This window comes from Myodes glareolus, chromosome 10 (genome assembly GCF_982192425.1).
Source record: "Myodes glareolus chromosome 10, mMyoGla1.1, whole genome shotgun sequence".
NCBI lineage: Eukaryota > Metazoa > Chordata > Mammalia > Rodentia > Cricetidae > Myodes > Myodes glareolus.
In genome coordinates this window covers 40034324-40043020 of record NC_142035.1, presented here as the reverse complement: position 1 = coordinate 40043020, position 8697 = coordinate 40034324, and the positions used below count along the sequence as shown (strand labels likewise).

The window sequence follows — 8697 nt, the reverse complement described above, 5'->3', positions numbered from 1 at the left end:
TTTTTCAAATACACAGAGACATGTTCTTACAGAACCAAACCTACACTAAAATAAATATTTAGTGCTTATGGCTGTGTGTTTTATTGGTGTCTTTGTCCACTGATAAACTTTTACCAAGGATGATGATGATCAGTACCATGTGGAAGATGTCTACCGTGATCAGCCTCATTCTACTTCAAAGCAGTATTGAACAAAGCTGAGAGACATTCTTTCTCTTAAAAACATCTGGAATTTCTCTATTCACTCTTTACATTCTTTCTATTAATTTTTAAATCCTATACTAATTATGTATAATAATAGGTATGGCATTTTCAAATACATACATTATGCATTTTGATCATATTTGCAGCCAAAACCCCATCTTGGATAAATGCTCCCATTGACATACCATTTCTTTCTTATCTTCTATTGCATGCCCCTTTCTTTTCGCTTTTCCTTTTTCTTTGTGATCTCTGAAGTTTAGAGTTGTTCACACAGTATGAGGGGTTGTTCGCGGGAATTTTGTACTGCTGATTATTGCTAAAGGAAAGGTCTCTATCTTCTAGCAACCATAACTGCATTCATAACTCAAAGGAGGAGTAAGTCCTGTTGGACCCTTTCTTGCCCTATGGCGGAAAGATGATGGCCCCAATCTTGAGTAGGCCTTAGGGTGATAATCATAGCAACTAACAGTTCAAGAATGTGAGAGCATGTCACACACCAAAGGAAGGGTTCCACAATAATTTACTCCTTCCTCGTCTTCTTTTATTCTTTCTGGTTTTCTTCACAATGTTCCCTGAGCCCTAGAGAGGATGACATCGATTTTCTATTTAGAGCTCAGATTTCAACAGTGATTTTCAGTACTTTGTACAGACGAGTCGCTGCAGTCACTGCTACTCACTGAACAAAACGAGCCCTTTCGACCAAAGCTGACAACAGCACTTATCTATGCACATAAAGAAAAAATATGTAGAAAGCAACTTGACAGGAACATCATTTCCAGTGAGCAAAATGACAGCTGTAGATATCCAACTAGGACCCAGGAGTTTCTAGCCACAGCTTTCTGTCCAAGTCTGTAGGACCAGATGAAGATTTCTTCCTGGAAAGCAAGCATGAAAAAAAAAAAAAAAAGATTGGTAATACCCATAACAGAATTGCCATTATTGCGCCAGTGAGCTCATCTTCCCTGGGCAGTTAGTAATGTAGCATGCAGGGTACTCAACTAAGTAAGACCGTTTTTAACAGAGTCATCCCATGTATCCCCTCCTCCCCAGACCATACAGGACCTTCTGATATTGTACAGCTTGATGGTTTACACCAAAGCAGGTGTGGTTTCTTCAACATTAGTGTCCCCAGTGAGAAAGCAACAGTAATAGTCCGTACTGCTTTGTGGGCTATAGGGACTTCTTTGACCAGTATTCCCTGGGAGTTGGCTCACCCCAAACTCTGTCTTAATATTCTTGAACTCAGACTCCTTACCTAGAAGATAGGTAAACATTTCAGGCGTTGTACCTCGGAAGGCCAACCCAGGATTCCTCTTTCTCCCATTTTAAGTACTTCCCATTTATTCACTAAATAGAGTTGCAATCTTGGGGAAAGATTATTTCCAGAAGAGTTTCAACTACATTCCATTTGCCCTCTAAACATCAGTCAGGGTAGCATGCAGGAGCTCAGAATCCTTCAAAGCTATGCCCCTGTGGTTATCTTCCCCAACAGGCTAGTTTGTCTTCTTTCTGCCTTCAGCGCTGCCTGTTTCTCCATTTCTCAACTAAGCTTTGATTAGCACTGCAGCCATTCTCCTTCCCTCTGCCACTGAAGAGTGGAATTAATGTTTGCTCTTTCCAATGCAGAATGATCCCTTATTTATGCCTTCCCCTCATCCGTCAAAAGGGAGTTCCAACATCAAAGACAAAATGTCTACTCCTCCGAAAGACTGCTCTGTAGTCTGCAACATAGATGCTCAATAAATGTTTACTATCTGATGTAATGAATGAACTAGAAAGGAAATCGCAGTTTCTGGGGCAAGGACATGGAGGTCTCACGGTGACTACCTAGTCCTGGAGTTGCTCTACAGTCTTCAAACCCTGCCGTCCAGAATCCCCGCCCACTCCTCACGGGCCTTGGGAAAGGGAGGGCTCTGCGCATGCCCCGTATCCAGGGCAGCCTCCGGGAGCGCCTCCCGGCCCCTCCTGGCGCTCGGGCGTGCGTTCACGGTCCCGGGGAGCGTGCCCTGCGTGCGGGTGCCCGCCTAGCCCGCCGGGCTCCGGATCCTTGAGTGCCCTGGCCGGGCCTGCGGAGCGGGCACCTGGTGGAAGCCGCGAGCGGCGGTAGCGTCCGAAGCCACGCAGACCGCGGACGGTGAGTGCGGGCGAGTGGCGGCGGCTGCGCGCGTGCGCGGCGTGGGCCCAGGCTGGGGCTCGCGCCCGGAGGCGGGAGTGGCCGAGCTGGGGGCGCGGGCGGCGGCGGGCGCGGGGCGCGAGCTCCCGGGGCTATGGGTGGGGTGCTGGGCCAGTGGCCAGGACCGGGGCGGCCGAGGCGACTCCACCGAGGGCGAGGCGAGCCGGGCCGCGACCGGGCAGACGCCGTGGGCCAAACGACCTCGGTGGGGGCGGAGGTCCGGGACAGGGTGGCGGCCACCTGCACAGTGCTGGGCCGAGTCCGCTCTGAGCCGACCGAGAGCACCGAGGGGCCCGAGCAAACTTCCCCCAAGAAACTTATTGGGGCGTGGCCGACGGGTCCCGGGCTTGGGATTCTGGGGACCCGCGCTTGCTTAGCCTTTTCGCCCAGGTCCCCGCAGGTGTGTCCTGGAGGGGTCCTGTTGTTGCTGCTCTACGTCTTCCAAGTTCCGAGTGCTTTGCAGGGCCCATTCGCTCTAACGTTGTTGAAGTTTGCTGACTTGATTGTGTGCTGTCTTGGGAAGAAAAGATTCTTATTGCCTTTATCTCAAAGAAAGTATTGTTAAGAAGTGCTGCCTAGTCTGTGTGTCCAGCTCTCTATTGTCCCATGTGCTGGTGCAGAAAGCTAGTTAGTTGTTTATATTTTTTAAGAAGGCCAATGGATATAATTAGGCTTTTTGAAATACTCCCGCCACCTCTAAATCCTGCCCTAGGATAGTTCCCAAACTTGTCTGTGCGGCAGATTGGCTGGCAAGTTTTAAACCTAACCGTGCTCCCATTGCAGCCTGGACTAATTCATACACAAGGCATTTATTTGTAAAAATAATTCCGCTTGCAATTCTGAGAATAGTAGAGTTCAGAGACACTCGTTGAATAAGAGAAAGTCAAGACTAGCTTTACAAAGTAGTAGCATTCGGTTTGTAGTTGCTGGGCTGAAGACTCTAGTTTATTTTTCCTTGTCCAGAACGCACAACTGTGTTTTGTTTCCCACCAGCAAGGGAGAAAAGTTTTCCTAATGGTCAAACTTGAGCTAGAATATTTGACTGTGGTGTTTAGAATTCCTGTTGGAACTAGTAGTACACCCGTTCGGTCCCTTGTTACAGCCGCGTTGTTATCTCATTTTAATCGTTCCTCCCAACCCTATGCCAGGGCCCGATGTTTAATGTAACGCAGTCTCTGGGAGATTATCCTTTAGGCTTCTGGTGTTGACTCTAAAGGGTTACGGTCGGTTCCCATAGCAATGAGTCCTCCAGGGGAAGTGGGCGGGACTTCTTACCATTGGGTCTAAAAGGGATTCCTCTGAAGTTTTTGATTCATAGACCTCAGCGAGGGAAAGGAGGAGGTTTTCTCTTCTAGGCTTTCTTTCCCGGATAATTGCAGATTGGCATGAAAGGATACTTCTCAGGGCTACGTTTTCGTCTCTGAGTACACCAGTCCTTATGCATTTCCCAAGTACTCATCTCATCTGTCCACACTTTGATTTGTTTAGCAAAGTTTCATGTTCCTGACATCCTTCCTTCCACACACACACAAACTTGAGAACTGTGAACGGTGTTTTTTAAAGCACTAAGACATTTTTATGTTCAGCAGTTTAGAAACCTGAAATATCCTACAGCCATGCAAAGCAAAAAGGAAACGAGGAAAAAAAAAAGAAGTCAGTATTTTGTGAGAAAAAAAATGGCGCTGTCAGCGTTTGAAGTTGTTTGATTCCTAGGTGTTTCCCCAGACGAGCTTCAAAATCTCAAACCACTTGTGTAATGCTATCCTTTAAAAATGACAGAGGGAGAAGCATGGAACTCCTTCCTCCAGCATTCAGAATCAGTGAAAAACCACTTGGGAGTACAGCAGAATAGAAATACATTGCTTGTGCTTTTCAGACTTGGTGTCTTGGAGTCTTTCGAGCTTCTTTGTATGTAATGAGTGTAGTGGACCCCAGTGTGTCACTGGGGTTGTGTTGATTCTGAACATGTCTTGGGCATCCTTTCTTTTGTTTCTGTGTGCCAATTCACTTTCTGTTAACTTGCCATCCACCGAATTCTGCAAATACACCACTCAGCTGTGAGAGGGAATGGTGATGGGACTCTGTAATCTGGACCCAGGAACCTCATGGTGCTGAAATAGGATTTTTTTTTTTAAACCATCTCATTTTTTTCCACCACACTGAAGAACTACTACCCTATTCCGGTAGTCCAGTAAAAGATCCTTGAGCACGGGTATTCATGTGCTGTCATTGATAGATGCTTCTGAAAAGTTAGTTGCTGCCATAGCTGAGGATTTCTGTTGCTTCCAGGGCTTCTTAAGCATCTTAAAGCAAACAGTATTTGCAACAAATATAAGGAAAGTAAGATCACAGTCAGATTCCTGTGGCAGCCATCGTCTGTTAATTGCTTTCCCTTCCAGTTGGCTGCCCTGCAGAGACAGGGTTGACTTGTGAACGTTTCTGTTTGTCTGTGGAAATGGCCTCACTGCATAGCCCAGGCGTGCCTGGAACTCACTGTGTATTCCAAGCATCCTCCTGCCTCAGCTTCTTGAGTACTGGGATTATAGGCATGTGCCATCTTTCCTGGCTTACACACTTTTAAATAAAGCCTTTTATTTAGCTTTCTATCTCAAATGTCTCCTCTTATTTGAAAATAAAATTTTTATGATGGATATGCCCATTTGCTTGAGTTTTATTTATTTTGAGTTTTGTTTGTTTTTAAATACTAAATTCCATTTTCTGCTTTGAGAATATGCTCTTAGGTTCTCAGGTCGCAAAGCCTAGATTGTCCTTGCTAGGTGGCCTTAATTACTTGGGATAAATCTCCTTTCTTGGGATAAGGAATGAACCAGATAGAAGAAGGCCAGTAGAATGGCAGAGGATATGGGCCCAGCGCAGTCCTAAGAAACAGACCCAGCCCAGGTCAATGCCCTGTGTGCAAGACTTGGCGTCTGTGATTTCCTTGACTAGATTTACAGCTCAAGAAGCAGGTGAACTCTTTTATGGTTCCTGAAGCTTGTTAGCTTGTTTTTGTGCTGACCTGTTCCTTCCTTACCCACTCTGTGGTCAGGTGTTCCAGCACTCCAGTGTTTAATCCTCCCTGGTTTTCTGTAAAGATTCTCTTAGTTTTAATATTGAAATTAGTAATTTATAGCTTTGGGAGTTGTCTATGCTAGTTCCATTCCTGCTTTTAAATGGTGATTTTTTTTTAAAAAAAGGGAGTTATAGACATGTTTTATTTAAAAAATATTGTGAAACTGTTTCATATATATAGTTTTTTAAATTATTTTGGTTTTGGGTTTTTTGAGGCAGAGTTGGGATTTATTAAAAATTGCATATGGGTGTTAAGAACGGGGTTTACGAGGAGAGATGCTCAAAAGTCATATTCGGAAGTATAAATGTGGACATCTCTCAGAAGGGTCACTTCATTACTCATGGTAATTTATGTTATGTTGTTTTCCTGATAACAAAATACTTCCATTAAAAAATATATTTAACTCGTCTTACTACTTAGTATAATGTACTACACATTATCACAGTTTTGTGCTTTCATGTTTTTTACCCTTTATGTTTTCTTCCTTATAAACAGTTATGTTTCAAATGTCCAGGGGTGACATAAATCTTCAAAACGTTGAAGGTTTGAATATTAACCTTTCCTCATCTGCACACCAATCTCAAATGTTAGTGCCAAAATCCTTGATTTAGAATACGTAGAAATATGGCAGATCAAATCACATGATTCAAGAAATCCTTCTATTTATCTGTTCTTTCAGATAAAGATGCTAGACTTAAATTAATCTGTACAAAGTTTTAAATGTCTCCCGAACTTGTAATATAAGTGGCCTCCTGTGCCAGTCCCCAGTCCCCTAGTCTGTCTTCCATGTGGTAACTGAATGACGATGTGGACGTGCCTGCTCCCAGGTGTGGCTGAGGAGAAGGTTTATTGTCCTTCAGAGGGAGAGCACAGACAGAGGCATCTTGAAGGGTGGGAGGGAGGGAGGGAGGGAGGGAGGGAGAGAGAGAGAGAGAGAGAGAGAGAGAGAGAGAGAGAGAGAGAGAGAGGGGATCAGGAAAGCACATGGGAACCCCCTGTGGCCAAAATGGCCAAGGTAATACAGGGATCATAGGTGGGGGGAAGGGAAGCCTAGTCGCTGGGCTGGAGAGGTTTGGAGTGGGGGCAGGGCAAGAAGTAAGGAGTTGCCACAGTACTGAGGCTTGCCCCAGAGACCTAACAGTAACCAGTGCATACTGTTGGTTTTGTCCTGTGGATTCACTGACTCTGCTTGTGTGTGTGTGTGTGTGGGGGGGGTGTTTCTTCCTGGACTGCCCGGAGTGATCTTTCAGTGTTCTCCCCTGAGGGCCGGGCCAGGATCCGGGGAGGAATTTGCCTGGCTTTCCTCATCCTCTGTGTGCAGTTACTTAAGCTTACGTTTTTAATTTACTTGTCTAAGAGCATTGCTTCAGTCTTGTGGGGTTCTGGAACTGCCAGCATCAGACAGTGAGAAAGGTGCAGAGGGCATCTGGGGGTTCAGGGGTTCTTCTCAGCCTTGTCCTCTTTGTGAGTCACAGCGCTTCTTGATGTTCCTCACTGCTGGGCCCTCTCAGGTTGGCTAACACGGCTGCCCATCTCCATGTGCCTCCCCCTGTGTTGATTTTCTTCTGGTCTCTGGTGCAGCCATTTTAGGTCTGTGGATCTCTGTGCCTTGTAGAAAGATCTCTCTACTGTGACTTCAGTGGAATATGTGGAAAGGCTGTGATTAGATATTAAAGACTGTGAACATGCATCTTTAGAATTAGAAGACACTGCGCATTTGGCAAGCTACTGTCTTGCCAAATCCTGTCTGGAAGGGTGGTCAGTGTTCCTATGGGGAGAGAGGAAATGTTCTTCAGACCTCCCGCTTGGCTCAGCAGCTCACTTTCTGCACCAAGGCCCTAACTTCTGCTGGGGTTCTTCCTAGGGGTTTATGTTTTTGTTGCTTTTGTTCTTTGTTTATCAAATTAACTTGCCAGTCTGAGGGATGGTGCTTTTGTGTATTTGTTTTCTGACTGCCTCTTACTCTAAGAGCAATGCAGCATACTGTCTTTGGTTTCCCACTTACATAAGCATTTGCAGATAATGACACTTATATTTACTTCCTTGTAGTAATTGCATTTTATATTGTGACTTTATGGCAAGTTGCACTGGAGTTAGCATTTGCAATCATGTAAAATGCTTCTGGAGCATTGTCAATAACAACAGTCTTACTGTACGAACTTGTGCTTTATTTTAGTAGACAAAGAGGAGTACAATTTTGGTTTGTCATGGTCCCATGTCAGGACAGGGAAAATTTATCCTTTCAAATATTTTAGAGGAGGATATTTGAATGTTAGCAAATGGCCATTAGCCTCTGTCCCTTGTCATTGACCTTTCTTAAAGTAGCGAACTGATTTGAGTCTCAGTTAACAGTTTGAATCAAGTCCATCTCAGGGGGGGCAATTCTTCAGAAAGTTAAATTCACCAGAAGACTGAAATATAAACATATTCAATCACAATCATGTGGGATATGAGTCAGTCACTGGGGGCTATTTTCTAGAAAGTATTCTGGGTTACTAAATTCTCACCTTATCTATGGACAGCTTTTGAAATAATTGGCTATCTCTTCTTGAGTCACTTCTGCATTTGATTCTTGTTGATTCTCCACATCTTCATTTCCTCTTATACCTTTGGTATTTTGGTTTTCTAATTCAGATATTTTAATGTATACTAGTTTTTTACTAACCTGTTACTTTGGAATGAGTCAAGGCTCACTTCCTACCAACCTCAATACAAATACTCAAAATACTTTAATACATTACGATGCACCTCTATGCAGTTTCCAGATGTGTGCTGCTACCTGCTCAGACTGCCCCACGTCCTTTTTTCTTTTTCTTAATTGCCTTAAATAAGACAGCCTTAGCAAGTCCAGTCTTGAAACATCTTTCTCTGTAAACCTGGTCTGCTGTCTGCATCCCTCTTCCTTTCTGGGTCTGTTTATTCTAAAACCATTGAATTATCTTGAGTTTTCTTTCCTACTCTATTCTGGTATATCTACTGCTACTGTTTTCAAGAATATATTCAGAATTCTGCCTTCAGCCAAGACCAGATTATAGCTCGTTTTCTCACCTCTCTTGTCAACATCTTTTTCTCTTTTCTGTCAACTTTTTTTTAATTTAATTTTGTTTAGCTAGCACTTTTTTATTTATTTTATATACTGACCACAGTTTTCCCTCTCTCCTCTCCTCCTGTCCCTTCCACCTCCCATGTGCCCCCTCCCCATCCACACCTACTCCATCTTCATTCAGAAGGGACAGGCCTCCCATGGG

General features: G+C 44.3%; 1 protein-coding gene across 1 annotated transcript in view; it reads left to right on the top strand.

Annotated features, from left to right (window-relative positions):
• The first annotated feature begins 2187 nt into the window (after positions 1-2187).
• Positions 2188-8697, top strand: part of Btbd3 (BTB domain containing 3) — a 29909-nt gene continuing 23399 nt past the window's right edge. Inside the window, exon 1 of the mRNA XM_085696789.2 lies at positions 2188-2337. The gene's annotated coding sequence lies outside the window, so the exon portion shown is untranslated. The remainder of the gene's footprint in view (positions 2338-8697) is intronic.